Consider the following 16,680-nt stretch of genomic DNA (forward strand, 5'->3'; position numbering starts at 1 on the left):
AGCCTACACTTTTGCTATGATGTCACTCTTCAGCACTCCAGAGTTTCAGTGTATTCTTCTGAAGAAGAGTTTGAAAACATTGATTTAAATATGAAAAAGAAATACAGGGACTGCCTGTTCACTAAAAGCAGCAGAATTGAAGGTAATTTATAAGAGACTCCACCTTTTCTTCTTGTTACACAAATGGGGATCATTGTGCCTCATTGTGCAAGGGCCAGGGACAGAGTAAAATAATGAAGAAATTAATAGGCTTGTGACAGAGATGAATTGGCACATATAAGTAAATTAAACTCATTACTGGCAGAACTCCATAGCCCTGAAGCTTTAAGTGCTAGCTCAGAAAGTTACTGGTAGCCAGTGACAGTATGTAGAGACTGGGGATGGAGCAGAACATGTATTTAGGTGGGTTCTATACCCACCTGAACTGTAAGGACGAATCCAGATGGCATTAGACTAGTGCACTAAGATGGGAAGCTCACTTAGATGTCCTATTCGACACCCATGATGTGGATGGTGTTCGGAGGACCTTTTACCTTTCCCCCTTGAGAAAAGAAGATGTAGGATATATGGGATGCGAGAGTAAGATGATCCTGCCTTGAACAGGATGGGGACAAAATTGAAATCCATACATAACTCAGAGACAGTAAGAGGCTATGGCTAGCGGTGAAAGGTCTATGTTTGCCTGTAGACACAGACAGAAGCCCTGGACCAGGTATAAACAGATCCCGAAGTCCCCAGCAACTTCTCTTCAAACAAATACAGTTGTTTCTGTATGTAGCTGCTATTTTCCTTTTCCAGACATCAAACCCTTTGTCGAAATCGTTAGAAGGCATGGTCTTTCAAAGTATTTTGTTTTTTTCTTGAGAGAGGACAGTGTTTGTATTTTAGTTTTTTTTTTTTTTTTAATCTCAGGAGAATGGAGAAGAAATTGGGCAAGAGAAAGAAGCAACAAAATAAAACAGAAAGAAGCACAGGGCAGAAAAGCAGCACCTACCTCGGGGTCACAACAGATGAAAAGAAATGCCAGGATACATTATTGCATACCTGTTTTCACTAAGCTAAAAACGTACCTGACATATAAATGATTGGAAGGATTTGTATTTTTTTCATAAGGCAGTTTGTATCTCTAAGGAATTCTGAATTAAGATGAAAAGATTACACAGCAGGGTGCCCATTAAAGTGCCTTTCCTGTCCCCTTTCAATGCAAGAGTGTCCCAGATTCATGGATGTTTGTTTTGGAAAATTTTTTATAAAGAAGACAGTCTGCTCCAATGAAATTTGAGTTTCAGTCTAAAGTGGGCATTGTGCCAAGATTTTCCATTTTCCAAGGAATGGTGCAGGTTGGTTTATTAGAGAATGCTTACCGTACTACAAGGATAGGGATGGATTTCCATTGTAAATAAGGTAAAAAGACGCCAGGAAAGTCCAAGGGTGCGATTCTGTGTGTTCCCTCTCTCTCATAACTGCGATGCCTTGAGAGAAATCGTCAGGAGAAAGATATATACCCCCTGGCCGCCGCGTGGGGCTACACTTGTGGATTAATGGAATACGAAAATGCCAAGCCTGATTTTTCTAAAATAGCAGAGATAGGACACCAGCATCTGAGTTCTTTATTTCATGTCTCTCTTTCTTTGAGGTTTTTCAAATTAGTTAAGCTTCCTAAGTATGTAGAGACTCATAGATGAAAAGGTTCTCCATGTAAGACATGGGATCTTGTATTTTTCTTTGCTAAAACAAAACCAATTCTTCCTCAGTCTCCCCTGCACCACTGAGGCTGGCAGGAACTAATTCCATATTAATCACCCAGGAGGTGAAGTGGTCATTTCTCTGCACCCTCATTATTATGCTGTATTTCGGGGTCTCTCCATGTGGGGGAGGACGAGGCAGTCTTGGAAAGGGGGTACATAAGAGCAAAGAGAGGGGGCTCTCTCAAGACCGTGTCAAAGGAAACCAGTTCATATGTCTTGTTGTGACTCTCCTCCACCCCGTGCAGTCTGAGAATTCTAGTTGTTTCTACTTGGGAGTCTACTGACCACTGGAAACTCAACCTGTTAACATCCTCAAATTTCAGAATCACCTAGCAACCTTTTCATTTCATGGTGCCACTCACTCCCCATTGTCCTGAGTACACTAACTCTGAATGATTGAAACATCTTTTTTCCCTCGTTGAAGGCAGTTTACCTCCTTCCCATTATATTTCTTGATTGTCCCTTTTAATTTCCATTTCCTTGGCTATGGTGTGTAGTGTTCATGTTTTATATTGCCTAGATTTGCTGTGTGTGGCCCTATAAATTTAAACTTGAATTAATTAAAATAAAATAAAACTTTTTTAGTCTTAAAAATTCACTCAAGTGATTATTAGCTAGATATAGTCAGTGGCTGCTGAACTGACAATGAAGATGTGGACAAATTCCCCAACTGCAGGGAGTTTTATTGGACTATGTCAGTCTGATTTATTCAAAGAGATGTTGGTACGTCGCCATATCCCACTTGTATTAGTTAGGGTTTCTACTGCTGTGATCAAACACCATGACCCAAAGCAATACGGGGAAAACTGGTTTTACTTTGTTTTGTTTATTCCATTGTATAGCTTATAGTCCATTGTCTAGGGAAGCCAAGGCAGGGACCTTCAGGCAGGAACTGAAGCAGAGGCCATGGGGGGAGTGTTGTTTACTGGCCAGCTCCTCATAGCTTGTTCATTTGCTTTCTTATTTACCGGATTACTAGCCCACAGTGATCTGAACCATTCCGTATCAAACAGCATTTAAGGAAATGGAGCACAGGCTTACCCACAGGCCATCAGTTGAGGCATTTTCTTAATTAAGGTCTCCTCTTCCAAAATGACTCTAGCTTTGGTCAAGCCGACATAAAAGTAGCCAGCACACCACGTTAATCTGTTCCCGAGAACGGTTTCCTCAAAGAGCATGTCTCAGTCAGACTGGGGATCTCCAGTGGATTGCAGAAGACGGAGTGACAGCCTGGCTAGCTCGCCATTCCCCAAAACATCACATGGCGGAGCAGTGGGGAAGAAAATGAATCCCTAACAGAATGAAAAGTGGCTACAGTGCCACGCTTCGCAATAAAATTGAGACTAAAATAGGGGTGATGCCAAGAGCTAATACATGTTTATAGTTTTAGCCAGGCACATATTTCCCTGAAGTAAGGAAGAAAGTCTGCAGGCGCACAGTCAGCGTGACTTCACTAAGTAAAAGAGGACAGGGAAGGGCCTAGAACTGTGTTTATGTGCGGACCCAACTTCAAATGGGGGTTAATGGACTGGGAGAGCCGGCTGCCCTGTGAGTAGTCTCCTGTCTATGGGGAGACTTCAAGGAGACAAAGTAGGGAGAAAAAGAAGCGGCAAGGAGGTGAAGAGGTGAAGGAAAAGTCTAGACTCGTCAAACTAAACGAAGCACTGGGGCAAGCTCAGCTCATATAGGAGCAGGACAGTTGACAAATCAAAGATCACAGAAAATCAACTCCCAGGGCAGGAACACAGCAAAGTGGAGGAGGGCGTTATCTCAGGAGAACACGTGAGACCTTAAATTACTATTCTTGTGTCACTCAAAATGATGTTGTAGCATACATTCTAATTTAAATCTCAAACATTTGTAGGGTATGAAATACATTTAATTAGTCACAGAAATATTTATTTCAGCAAGGATCCACCCCTGAAAGGTTTTAGGGCCTTCCAAAGGAGTGTCATTAGCGCGAGATAACTATCCCAACTTAACGTTATTCCTTTTCTAAAGGGAGGTGAGAAGCCAGCGGGAGGTAACCATACAGGAAGATGTGATATTTGTAAATTACACACTGACATTCCCGCATGGAACTGCTTGGCAGGATATATGGGAAAGTCATAATGTGGTTGCTTCCAGAAACGCATCTTAATGTAACCTTTGTATATGACATGTTTTGGAATTTTTATATGTATTTAAGGTAAGTGTCTCGGTTATGACAAATTATTGTTCCTTCAGCTCAACTCCTTCTACTAAGAGTACTCAACTTCCATTAGTAAAAGATCTCTCTTTAATCTTTACAGAGGACAGAGTTTGTTAGTTATAGCCTCACTATGGCCTCACTGCTTTGTCTTCGCTACACCATGTAGCTTCAGTAAGCTCTGCATTTGTCAGAAATACACAGCTATAAAGTTCTTTAATCCACTGATTTCTGTGGAAATTTCTGTGTGTTTGTTTCATTTCAATAAAAGTTGAAAATTACAAATGGGAACAAATGCAATAGCATTTTTTCAGGCCCAATTTTGTAGGCATTGAACACATTTGTATTATATAAGCCTTGTAAAATTTGCTCACAACGGTCACTAAATGGCTTCCTTTTGGAGAAGAGGGTAGGTGGATTACACAAACCAGTCTGCTTCCATGTGTTGTGTTTATACACTAACATGCCCTTTGTTCTGACTGGAGGACATCCCCCATTTCCACATGTTGGACTAAGACTATAAAAACAAAGCAGAACCAACACCTTTTATTGATTCACTCTCGACGTTCTGCCCCTAATGGGACCACAAACTTCTTCAGTGTGTCTAGTGAGCTTTTCTGCTAATTTTTTTTGGCTGTTTATGCATTCAGTATCTGCTGCAATTACACTGCGTATTAGGAAGAAGAACAGAGCCATACTTGGTTCCTGGTTCATCTACAGGAGAGACATAAGTCTATCAGATTACAATCCAGTGACAAAGAAAGTGGTAATGGTCCGTCATGCATGGGGACTACAAGGGCAGGGCCATGTGGCCTGGGTGTGGAAGGAACTTGTCATCTTGATATAAATTGTGGAAATGGTGTTAGGTTCTTTAATTAGAGGGAGGGACACCTAGGAATGGGCAAAGACATACAGTCTTTACTCAGTCCTGGCCTATAAATATGATGTAGAAACTGGCTGGTTTAGGATACCTCCTCTCTACAAGAAGATGTATGCAGTAAAGGTTATGAGCACATAAGATTTATCTAATGTATGTGTTCAACATTTAAAAAGTCAGTAGAGTTAAATATTCTTCTTTTTTATTTTTAACTTTTATTATAAAATCAAACAAAGATACTTACATTTTACAAAACAAAGCCCCAGATTACACACTCTTATAGAGCACTAATATATGTAAGTAATACAGGGACTGTCCGTGTCAGTTCATTTCCTGTGAGTAGAGAAAGGAGGCTTAAATAGCTCTGGTTTGGGTCTAAGCAGCATGGCATGGGTGTTGATGGGCTTTTTTGGGTGCATCATCTCAGGCAATGGTGGGAGAAAAATGTATGTGTCAGAGAGACTACATAAAGAAACAGGAGGCTGGAGAGGCTTCATAATCCCTTCTGAGGTCATGACCCTATTTTACTTCGGGACCTTTCGCTGGGCTCCTCTCATGAAGATCCCCGTTCAGCTCTGTCACGCTGAGGCCTAAGCATTCTCAACCAAAAACAGCAGTCTCCCTGCCAGCTGCAGCTGTATCACACCTGTATCTCCTCTCCTCCACACTAAGAATCCTGCTGCTTAAGAAGCAGGTGAAGGGAGCTCCATAGCCCTGTGTTATGACTAGCTTCATGCTGCCCATCCATTCTTGTAGTGGATCCATGCCTACCTTGTAAAAGCACATTTCTGTGTAATTCTCATTTGGCCCCACCTTTGCAGATGTCTGTTTTCATTGTTGTGATGAGGCATCATGACCAAGGAAATTCAAAGGAAGAGTTTATTGGAGGTTTGCTTAGAGTTTCAGAGGTTGGTCCATGGGAAGCAGGGCGGGCACACACACACACACACACACACACACACACACACACACACACACACACTTGGGGGAGGGAGGAAAGACAGGAGACAGGATGGGGACACAGGAAGAAGAGGAGGAGAAGAGAGAGCTAACTGAAAATAGTATTGGCTTTTGAAACCTCAAGTCACTCTCCCAGCGATATGCCTCCTCCAACAAGGCCGTACCTGCTAATATTTTCTAAGCAGTTCCACCAACTGGGGACCAAGTATTCAAACATATGAACCTATGTGGTCCATTCTCATTCCAACCAACACAGCAAATAACTTGACATTTAATCTACAAAGATAATCAGACTTAATAAATTCCCATAGTCCTGACACCCACAGTGTGTCTTCCTCAAGAAGAATGCGTTGAGGCAGCATTTCTTAAGTGTGTAAAAATATGATTTCTGTACCAAAGGCTGTTTTTGACAGATTGAATTATTGGCTTGTCGTCTTTCCTTGAGCATAGACTTGTGGCTCCACTTTGCACAACAGTGTGACTGTTGAGAAGCTGGCTGATAACCAGGGTTCCCTTTCATAAGTGACTTATCAACAAATTGATTGTCTTGTTTATTTAATTGAAATATTTTATTCACTCCTGTAATGCCCAATAACCTTGTTCAGAAGGCAGTTCTGCTCAATATGTACTTCCAAGTCTATATTTTAATATGAAGTTTTCCTAATTACCACTACCATAGGATATAAGTTGTATATCAAAATCAATTTTATTTTGATTAGATAAGACAGCAATGGCACCGAAGATAACTCACTACTGTTACCATGTCAATTCATGAGAATGTTGCTGCAGGGTAACAGCATCCCAGCGATGCACTTTAAGTTGTATCCCTAAGAATGCACCCAGTGCCTGGCTATGCTACTTTACCTACAAGAGAGCAAACTGGAGTCCACCGGGAAGTTCTGTGACTACTTTTTCATTTAACCATCAACGAGTTTTGCTGAATTATTTCATAACAGGTTGTAAAATCATCATTTGGAAGGCCACATTATATCTATATCTATAGATATATCTAGAATTCTTCTATAAGAAAACCTTTTTTTGACTCGCCAAGTCCAGTCAAAGTGTGGGAGAGGTGAGAATACGAACAAAGAAGTCAAGACTATGATGGGGACACCCACTGAAACAGCTTCCCTGAGCTAATGGGAGCTCACCAACTCTGGTCTGACAGCGAGGGAACCAGCATAGGACCAAAATAGGCCCTCAGAATGTGGGTGAGAGTTGTATGGCTAAGGCCACTGGCAGTGAGACCAGGATTTACTGGCTTTTTGGAATCCACTCTCTTTGGAGGGATACCTTTTTCAGTGCACATATAGTAGGGAGGGCCTTGGTTCTTCCTCAAAGCAATGCGCTAGACTTTGTTAACTCCCCATAGGAAATTTTACCCTCTCTGAGGAGTAGATGGGGGATGGTAGGATGGGGGGAAAGGCGAAGGGATAGGGAGGAGGGGAGGGAGTGGGAACTGGGATTATATAAAATGAGAAAAGATAGTTTTGAAAAAATAAATAATTAAAAATAAATACAAAAGCTCTATTTCGCAACACAGTAAAAAAAGAAAGAAAGAAAGAAAGAAAGAAAGAAAGAAAGAAAGAAAGAAAGAAAGAAAAAGGAAAAAGAAAACCTTGCTCTCAACAAGTTGGAGTTTTAATTTTAGTGAAGTTCTCCCAGTGCAGGCAAATCAGTAAAAATGTTTCTCTCTCTCTCTCTCTCTCTCTCTCTCTCTCCTTCCTTCCTTCCTTCCTTCCTTCCTTCCTTCCTTCCTTTCTCTCTCTCTCTCTTTCTTTTTTTTCTTTCTTCCTTCCTTCCCTCTCCCCCCTCTTCCTCCCTCCCTCCGTCCTTCTTTCTTTGTTCCTGATTTCCAGATTAAGGCATTATTGTCCTGGGTACTTCCGGGGGGGGGGGAATGAGTTATTAGAGGCTTCTTTTCTGTGTTGCCCATTACAGGGGTTGTGAAATTATTGTGAACTTTTATTTAACCCATGATACATGAACACAATGCTTTAATCACGTGCATTCATTCCTCCCTTTGCCGCGCACGCTGCCCAGAGTTGGGGGGGCGGGGCGTGTGGGGTGGCCCTGTGTCAGTTGCTCTGTCCTTTTGTCTTGACCCATTTACTTTTGATAGTTTCTTTGCTGGGATCTGACAAGTAAGTAGCCTCAGGTTCACAACAAATCTCGCATTCTAATTTGGCAGAAGGTGTTCCCCAAGTACCCTTTCCTTCTGAAATGAATGGGGGATGAACACAGTCGAGGTTCAGTCGTGCTCACTGACAAGAGTTTACTAGGAGTGGAGCTGGGAAGTGCACATTTCTCTTTATTCATCACTATTATTTTACTAATAACGAGTTTCTTAGGACATTTTCATATTGGTATAGCCCTGTGCTTTGTTTCTGTTCCTCACCCATCACTTTCTCTTGTCTTCTTCCTCCCTGAAAATAGACTTTCTCTGTCTTCATCACACACACACACACACACACACACACACACACACACACACAGTGATACACACATGTATGCACACACACAAATTCTTCTATAATAGACGCTTTCCCTCAACATATTTAGATTTTACTGAAATACTCTTAGTGCCATGAGATCCACATCATATATGTACACATGTATTTACATACACAACACATAAGATGTTATAGTATTTATCTTTCTTTCTTCCTTCAAATCTTTCTCTTGTTCCCCTTTGACTTCTTATAACTTTTACTCATCCCAAATACCTTATACATTCATGTCATATATGCATACACGGGCACGGGTGTGTATTTCACTTTCATGAAGCCTAGTTTACATATACAAGAGAGAGCACATGATGTCTGTCTTTCTGGGCCTGGCTTATTTTATTTAACATGATTATCTCCATTTGCATATGTTTTCTTGCAGATGACATGATTTCATACAGCTGAATAAAAGTCCATCACGCATACATGACACACTTTATTCATTCATCTGACGATGGACATCTAAGCCAGTTCCATTGCCTGGTTATTGTGGGTAGTTCTGTCATAAAAAAGTATGTGCAAGTATCTCTCCATGTGTGCTGACTTAGAGTCCTGTGAGTATAGACCCAAGAGTAACATGATCGTGTAACATAGTAGATCTAGTTTTGGGTTTGTGAGGCATCTACTTCTTGATTCCCATTGTGTCTGAAAGCACAGAGTTTTTAAAAATCATCATCTTGGATAATTCCGATCCAAGTTTAAACACTGCCGAAATGTTACTTAACTGTAAATAAAAACCTACATATTCTTTTTAAAATAAAATATCTTGATTCTTTATACTAATATAATTATGTATTTGTATGTATAATTGCATTATATTTGTATTAACTGTATTACATGTATATATAACATATAATTGCATTATAATATATGCAACTTTAAATAATGCATAACTTAAAATAACAATGATCGCATCACGTCTCAATCTGTGGCTCATCAGCCACATGTCTGAGGTTTGTGTTGGAGATCTGGGTGCTAGCAGGGTCAAGGGAGGATCCTGTTCTCAGACATAGACTGCTGGCCTCTGACTGTGTTCTGTGCCTTACAGACAGGCAAAGCAGCCTCAGTGTCTCTTCTAAGGGGACTGATCTAGTTTAGAAAGGTTTTCCCTTATTACGCAGTCACCTCCCCAGAGTCCTACCCCTATTAATCTCATTGTGTCAATCAGGTTTCAATACAGGAATGTTGTTGGGTTGGGGGGTGTGCCCAAACATTTAGACAGTAGCAATTACCACTAGGCTATTAAAGCTTATGGTGTTACCTTGGCTCTATTTTCTGTAATAAAATATTTTCTATTTTCTCTAAAATAGAGATAGAAATTCTCTATTTTCTATTGCACTATGAACAGTCAAAACTGTTTCTAATGTTACCCAGTTACTTTTCCTAAGTGGTTACGTACCAATTTGTTTTAGTTAGGTTATTTAACTTGGTTTGCTTTTAATTTTCAGGAGACTATTCTTTCTTTTACTTTGACTTTTATCACTAAACATGTAAGCCATGTGCACATGTTTGTCCGGTGTGCACGTGTGTGCACATCTGCGGGGAGTGTATGCTTGGAGGTTGACGTTGGACGTCCTCTTTTACCACGCTCCACTTTTGAGACCAGGTTTCATCAGGTAACTCTCCTGGAAGTCCTGGAAGACTATATGCACACCAGGTTGACCTTGAACTCAGAACACCTGCCTCTGACTCTTAGGTCTAGCATTTAAGGCAAAATCTCCCATGCCTTGTGCACATTATTCCTTGAGAGCTAGTTTCTTACTGAACCTGGAGCTCAGTGATTAGTTAGACTGGTTGACACAGCTTCAGACACCAGCCTGCTCTCACCCCACACCTCCCCTTGCCACACTAGAGCTGAGGACACAGATGTATGCTGCCAGGCCAGGCCTTTGTTTGGGTTCAAAGGATCCAGACTCAGGTCCTCACACTTGTACAGCAAGCGCCTTACCTATAGAGCCATCGCCCCAACCTCAATGTATTATTTTCCTAAATTAAATAGGACAAAATTGTCTGTGCGGCTTTCATTATCTCTCTTGCTTATCCAGAACAGTGTAACTATACTTTTTTTAAGCATCCATGTTTATATATTTATATCCCTTCTCTGTTATACAACAGCTAGGATACCATACATCCTGCTTTTTCACCCAGACATCTGGAAGAATACTTCATTTGAACCAATGGATACATTGTTGTTTTAAAACAAAAACTTCGTGGCAGTTCACCATGTGCTGTGCTTGTGCTTATTTAACCAGTCAAGAGTCTTGGAAACTTGGGTGTCTCCAGAGTTTGGCAAGTGCAGACATACCTCGTAGAGACTGTGGGCTCGATTTCCAACCCCAGCAGCAAGTGAGTATCACCGTGAAGTGACTCATGAAGTCTTTTGTTCTCCAGTGCACATAAAAGTTATGCTTATACCGTGATGTAGTCCACAGTAGTCTTTTCTCTAAACATCGTTACTGCTAAAAAACGCTGATGACCACAGAACTCTGAGAGAATTGGTAACAACATACTTGCTCTGTGGTTGCCACAAAGCTTCAGTTGGCGAATAGAGTCAAGCTCCAGGACAGCAAGTATGCCTGAGCAAATTGTAGCAGTTAGTTTGCATTTCACTAAGATGGCTTTGGAGTCTGTTCATAGAAGGATTTCTGTTAAAGAATAACACACATATACTTTTTTTTTCTAGATTTCAATAAGCTCCCTTCTGTATTGCTTTTATTTTATTTTGCATTACCACCTGCCTTGCAAGAGGCCAGCTGTGTCTCTAGTCTCATCGTCAGGGCGCATTGTCGAACTTCGTGAAGTTTGATAAGCCAGGTGAGAAGTCACGTTTCCATGAGGTTTTAATTAGCCCAGCTCCTATTATGCGAGGCTGAGTATCTTTTCATATATTTAGGGGCCATTTTCATTTCCTCTTCCGTGAGCTGTCCGTATCGTTGGCTGATTTTTCCATCAGATTACCGGGCATTTTCCCTTTGATTTTTCAAAGAGCCTCGCATAATCGTGATATGAACACATTGTGATCCGAGTCCCTTATTTTTCCTTTCTGAGTCTCCCGCTTGCCTTTTATGACTTCAGGTAAAATACCACTGAATGAGCTCTCCCATCCTTACTTCCTCTTCTATACCTTCCTAGTTCTTCGGTACTTTCACAAACTGCCTGGTTAACGTCGCTAGGCGCAGTTTTGACTGTCTGCCCAGTTCAAAGAAGGTTTAGGGGCAACATTTCTCTTTGCTATTTTGTGAGGGCAAACAGCAGAGTGGGGAGGGGTAGAGAGGAGGTGAGAAGTTTGCTAGCTCTAGTGGTGACAGAGCTGCAGGTCAGGGAGGGACATGGGGGAGAAGCAGTCTTGTTGTTAAAAAGAAACTACAAAGTACCTGCTGCAGCGCTCTCTTTGACAGTGGGGATAATTTGCTTGGCTATCATTCTGCTCTTATAATAGAAGCCACAATTAGGTCACTACAATTATCCTTTGTTCCAGAGAACAGGCCGCGTTTCTCCAGCTTTTCCTTATCAATATGGTTTCAAAGCCGCAAGCTATACGTGGTCAAGAACAATTGCAGTGTTTGATTGTTATTAATATTATTCTTAAAATTATTATTATACTGACCAGAAAATGCCGTCTTTTTGATCAATGTTTCATCTTTTCAACAAAGCTGCTTTAATGACAGCAAGGTTTTTCACTGTCTTCTCATCCCTGCCGGGGCAGGGCACCACTCACTTCTCTAGGTAGCCTAAACCATATCTGATATGGTAAGAGACCTCAACTGATGGGCTAATTGATTACTTTTTACAATAAATATATTTCTGCAAAGCAACCTAACATTCTAAAATACTGACATACAAATTAGTTAACGTAGTTACTACAATCTTATATACAGATCTTTTCCTTATGCTTTTCTCTTAGCATATACAAACATTGAGTTCTTCCCGGTTTGCAAAAATCTAATATGTAGATAGCATTCGAGTGTGTCTGTGTGCTCACGTGCATACGAGCGTGGGGGTCATGAGTGTCTGGGGGGCATGTGTGCATGTATGCATGCCAATGCGCGTGGGGAGGCCAGAAGATGCCAGGGTGTTCTCTGTCGCTCTTCATCTGTATTTGCTTTAAACAGAGTCCCTCACTGGACCTGGAGCTAGCCTCGTGGCAAGTATACAACAACAATCCTCCTGTCTCTGTTCCTCACAGCCTTGGGTTTACAGGTGCATGTGTGGCCATCTCTGACTCTTACAAAATTCTAGAAATCAAACCTGGGTCCTCATGTCTACATAGCAAGCACGTTTACTTGACAGAACCACGTCCTCAGCTGCAGATATCATTTATGAGATAAAATATCTCCCGGGTTTCTCCTCTTGAAGCTGAGGATCTATTGTTCCCCCCCCCCCCAGAAATGCTAAATGGCCATAAAGCAGTGCAAAATGATAAAGTCTGGGAAGCCTGGTCAGGTCAGACGTGACCTGAAAACACCTAACTCACAAGGGTCTCGATTATTTAACAGGTTCTTTGCCCAGCTGAGATAACAGAAAGACTTTCTATATCCCAGATGGCCCAGAATCGACCAAATTTCCCATGGAGAATGTTGTTATATATGATAGAGTTGACTGCATACTCTAAAATCATGATTGGCAGCCACTGGCAATTCCTGACCATTATCTTTTTTGTTTTTCTGACAATGTCAAATGGCAACATTCTTTACTCCTTCATACGGCAACTAAATACTACAATCTCAAGAGACCTGCCACGCAGTGATGGCTCTCCCGGTACTGCAATTTACATTTTCCCTAAATTTATACCTTTCCCAGACCCATTAAACTTTTGCCATGGCTAATGCATTGAGTTCCTGTAATCTGTATTCTCATAATGTGGATAAATTTCCTAGAAATGCTTAGTAAACATCTTTAGCTTTCCTTGGAAAATTAGCCCCAAAGCAGGATGGGGGTGGAAAAATAACAGCCTACACCTTCCTTAAAATATTCTCTACTACTGTATGATTCCTTATAGAAATCCTATAGACAGTACCCTAAAAACGGTGTCACTAAGCCTGATGACATTAAAGATGCTCCCAGGCTGCTGGCCAAAGCAACACCGAGGAGACAGCTATAAGAATCTGCCCTTGAGCAAGCTCTGCTGGCTGAATAAAATTCATATCTTGCTGATGTGTTTTATTCTTATTGTTATTGACACCCGTGTGTGGCAAGAAGTGGTCTCTACTCCCCAGAACTCCCGTTTGCGTGTGCTCTCTATCTGCAGCTCTAGGAGAAGCAGTGGAGAAAATAAGGCATTTCTTTCCTTTTATATTAATTTTTTTTCTGGAATACAGCACTTTTTGGTCTTAGGGACTGCCAAGGGTTCTATCTGAAAAAAAAAAAAGATGAGAGACCTTTGACACAGTGGTAATGCCATCATAGGGAAAAGAATGAAGTCCCTCATGTTGACTGTCCGGGATATTGAGGCCTACGCAAACTTCCTGGAGAGGAAACAGGAAAAATGCAGAGAATAAGAGGAAATAGGCTTCATATCCTTTCCGTTCTCTTTAGGCCTCCTCTTCCTTCTGTTTTGTCACCTAGAATTTCACACCTGGTGGGTGCTCTCCTGGCCACGCTCTGACCTTTGCAGTTAAGTGCTTAGTCACACCAAAATGTGCAGAATCGTGGGGATCGCGGCCTACACACACACACACACACACACACACACACACACACACACACAGACACACACACACACGCTGCTCTGTCCCTGTGCTGAAGCGTGGGGAATTAGCCTTACACACACACACAGACACATACACATGCTGCTCTGTCACTGTGCTAAAGCGTGGGGAACGTTTCCTACACACACACACACACACACACACACACACACACACACACACACGCTGTTCTGTCCCTGTGTTGTGAGGTGGCACGCGGCCTGGCAAGCTTGCTTTGGACACATAACCTTTCAGTAGCCACATGAGTAGAGATACAGACTCACAGCATCGAGCATGTGTGCCCAGTTCACAGGTGGAGGGCACTTCATCAGGAGAACTCAAGTCTTCCCTTCTGCGGGAAGCTTAAGAAGAAAAGGAGTCCTTCCCCTTCTGTGCTACTGATACTGGAGACTTCAAGTAGGTGGGGAAAGAGTATTACCCAACCACAGTGTCTTCTGGGGTTCTCCTTAAGAGCTGTCATTTAAGGTGTGAGTTTGTCCTTGAGAAACTATACTGGTAAACATTCTTCTAAATCTAGGCTCTACCATGTGATAGGAATAGCGCTGGCCTAGATGAAAAGGAGGGGGCACACTTAAGTGCCGCGTGGGAGAAGATGCGGGTGTGTCCATCAGGTTCAGACACTAAGGTCTGCACTACTTCTAACAGGATAGCGGCAGGGTCTTTGTTAAGAGGGCTCTAAGCTGAAGGGGAGCAGCTCAGCCTCGGGGTTTCCTTCCTGATGACAAATGCGGACACTGTGGACAGGTCACTGAGAAAGACACTAGCCACTTAGACCATCAGTGTCCCCCACTAGAGACAGTCTGAGAAGGTAATCCAGACAACGTCTTGACAGCTCAACAAGAGTTGACTGGCAGTTAGGAAACAAGGAGGGAACCCATTCAGTTCCACAGGCTGTTAAGGGAACTCTTGGTCTACATTGGAACGTGACAGAGGTATGAGGGGGGGCTTCATAAAAGTCCTTATATAACATGCACATTGTCATGAGAATTGCAGCGAAGGTATTTTTTTAGACATGGCAGAAATCTGCACAAGAGTTCTAATTTCTGATCTGTTTACAAGCAAGTGATGGTGTGCTAGGTCTATGCTGTTGAGTCCTTGTCCTTAGTCTGCTCCCTATGGGGGTCCACTACTCGAGAGCTGGCTTCTTAATCCTCTGCCTACCTGGTGGTCCCTGAGACTAGCTTTTGTTGTGTCTAACACAGGACATCTCTTACTACGGAAGAAGGGTGGACTCACCTCTTAGTGGAGCTCCAGATTACAAAGGCATGTGTGAAGTGCTGGGTGAAGGAAGGCCTAGCGTTGTTTATTGTGCTCATGCAAGGCCCTTCAACCCTTTAATCCCTACCTGAGATTTAGATATCACTTGGGTCATACCTAATCAGTAAAGACACAAATGTTTTAAAAGTGAAGAGATGTGTGGTTAGCTGTCTCCATTTGAGGAGAACCCACTCTTTTTTTTTTTTTAAGAATGGGCAGTCTTTTTTTATATTTATTTATTTATTATTTATTATTTATTTATTATGTATACAATATTCTGTCTGTGTGTATGTCTGCAGGCCAGAAGAGGGCACCAGACCTCATTACAGATGGTTGTGAGCCACCATGTGGTTGCCGGGAATTGAACTCAGGACCTTTGGAAGAACAGGCAATGCTCTTTAACCTCTGAGCCATCTCTCCAGCCCGAGAACCCACTCTTTAAGTAGCAGCTCGAGTGACTCCCCTATTAAGTACTGCTATGCTTAAAACGCGCCCCGTCTTCCTTCATCATTCACATACGATCTAAGCTATGACTTCTGTAGTGCACAGCTGTCATTGTCTCCTCTGTGACTTAGTTAACATCACTCTTCTTCCATAGGAAAAGCTCCAATCACGCAGGCTCCTTGGCCCCAGGCTTGATGAGCAGTTGCTATTGTGTCTGCTGTGGTGTGACTGTCTTATTGAGAGGGAGTCTGAGTCTCCCTGTGACAGACACCCTGCCCAGTTCCATCTTCCATCCACATCGCTCTGTTCATTCACATTATGCGCTTGCACTTGATTTCTCTTTGTCTTTTACCATCCAAGCAGAGGCATCGCTTGCCTTACCCACTGATAGAATCATAACTACAGCACAGTGCCTGGGAGGTGATGATGGGAACCCAGGGAAGAGGACTCTGATACAGAAGATCAGCAATGGATTGGGGATGTACTTCTAAAATGTAGGGGCAGGGGGAACACAACCAGAAAGAAACACAGGGGCCAATTAAAAGATAATCGGGTAGATCATTCGGAAGGAATTGGCCTGGATGATACCTTCTCTTAAGACTCATGTAGCTGACTTTGAAGATGGGGTAGACGGAAAGAACTGAATGAACATTCCACATCGCAATACTAACAGTTACAGTGGGGACATGGACTGGGTGCCACAACTACACAAGTTACCTCTGATGCACACGACTGTGGTACAAGAAACAACTCCCGGGGGGGGGGGGGGGGGGAGTTGTTGGGTTTAAGAGAGGCTGTTGGGCCATTTTCTAAACAAAGATATCTTCTTAGCCTCACTCCAAACACATTATACAGCACATATTTCTTTTTGCATTTTTAATAAAGCAAAACTTGAAAATGAGCAGCAATCCTTTCATTTCCCCCTCAGAAAATCTGCAGTGACCTGCTTGCAAATAATACCCTGGAAGTATCCCAGAAGAGGCTCTTGCTT

The 16,680-nt window shown here is 42.2% G+C and overlaps 1 protein-coding gene across 1 annotated transcript in view; it reads right to left on the minus strand.

Annotated features, from left to right (window-relative positions):
- Nucleotides 1-16,680, minus strand: part of Pard3b (par-3 family cell polarity regulator beta) — a 992,131-nt gene that overhangs the window by 167,305 nt on the left and 808,146 nt on the right. The gene's annotated exons all lie outside the window — the stretch shown is intronic.

This window comes from Alexandromys fortis, unplaced genomic scaffold (assembly GCF_014885135.2).
Source record: "Alexandromys fortis isolate MF-2015 unplaced genomic scaffold, M_Fortis_MF-2015_v1.1 scaffold_40, whole genome shotgun sequence".
Taxonomy (NCBI): Eukaryota; Metazoa; Chordata; class Mammalia; order Rodentia; family Cricetidae; genus Alexandromys; species Alexandromys fortis.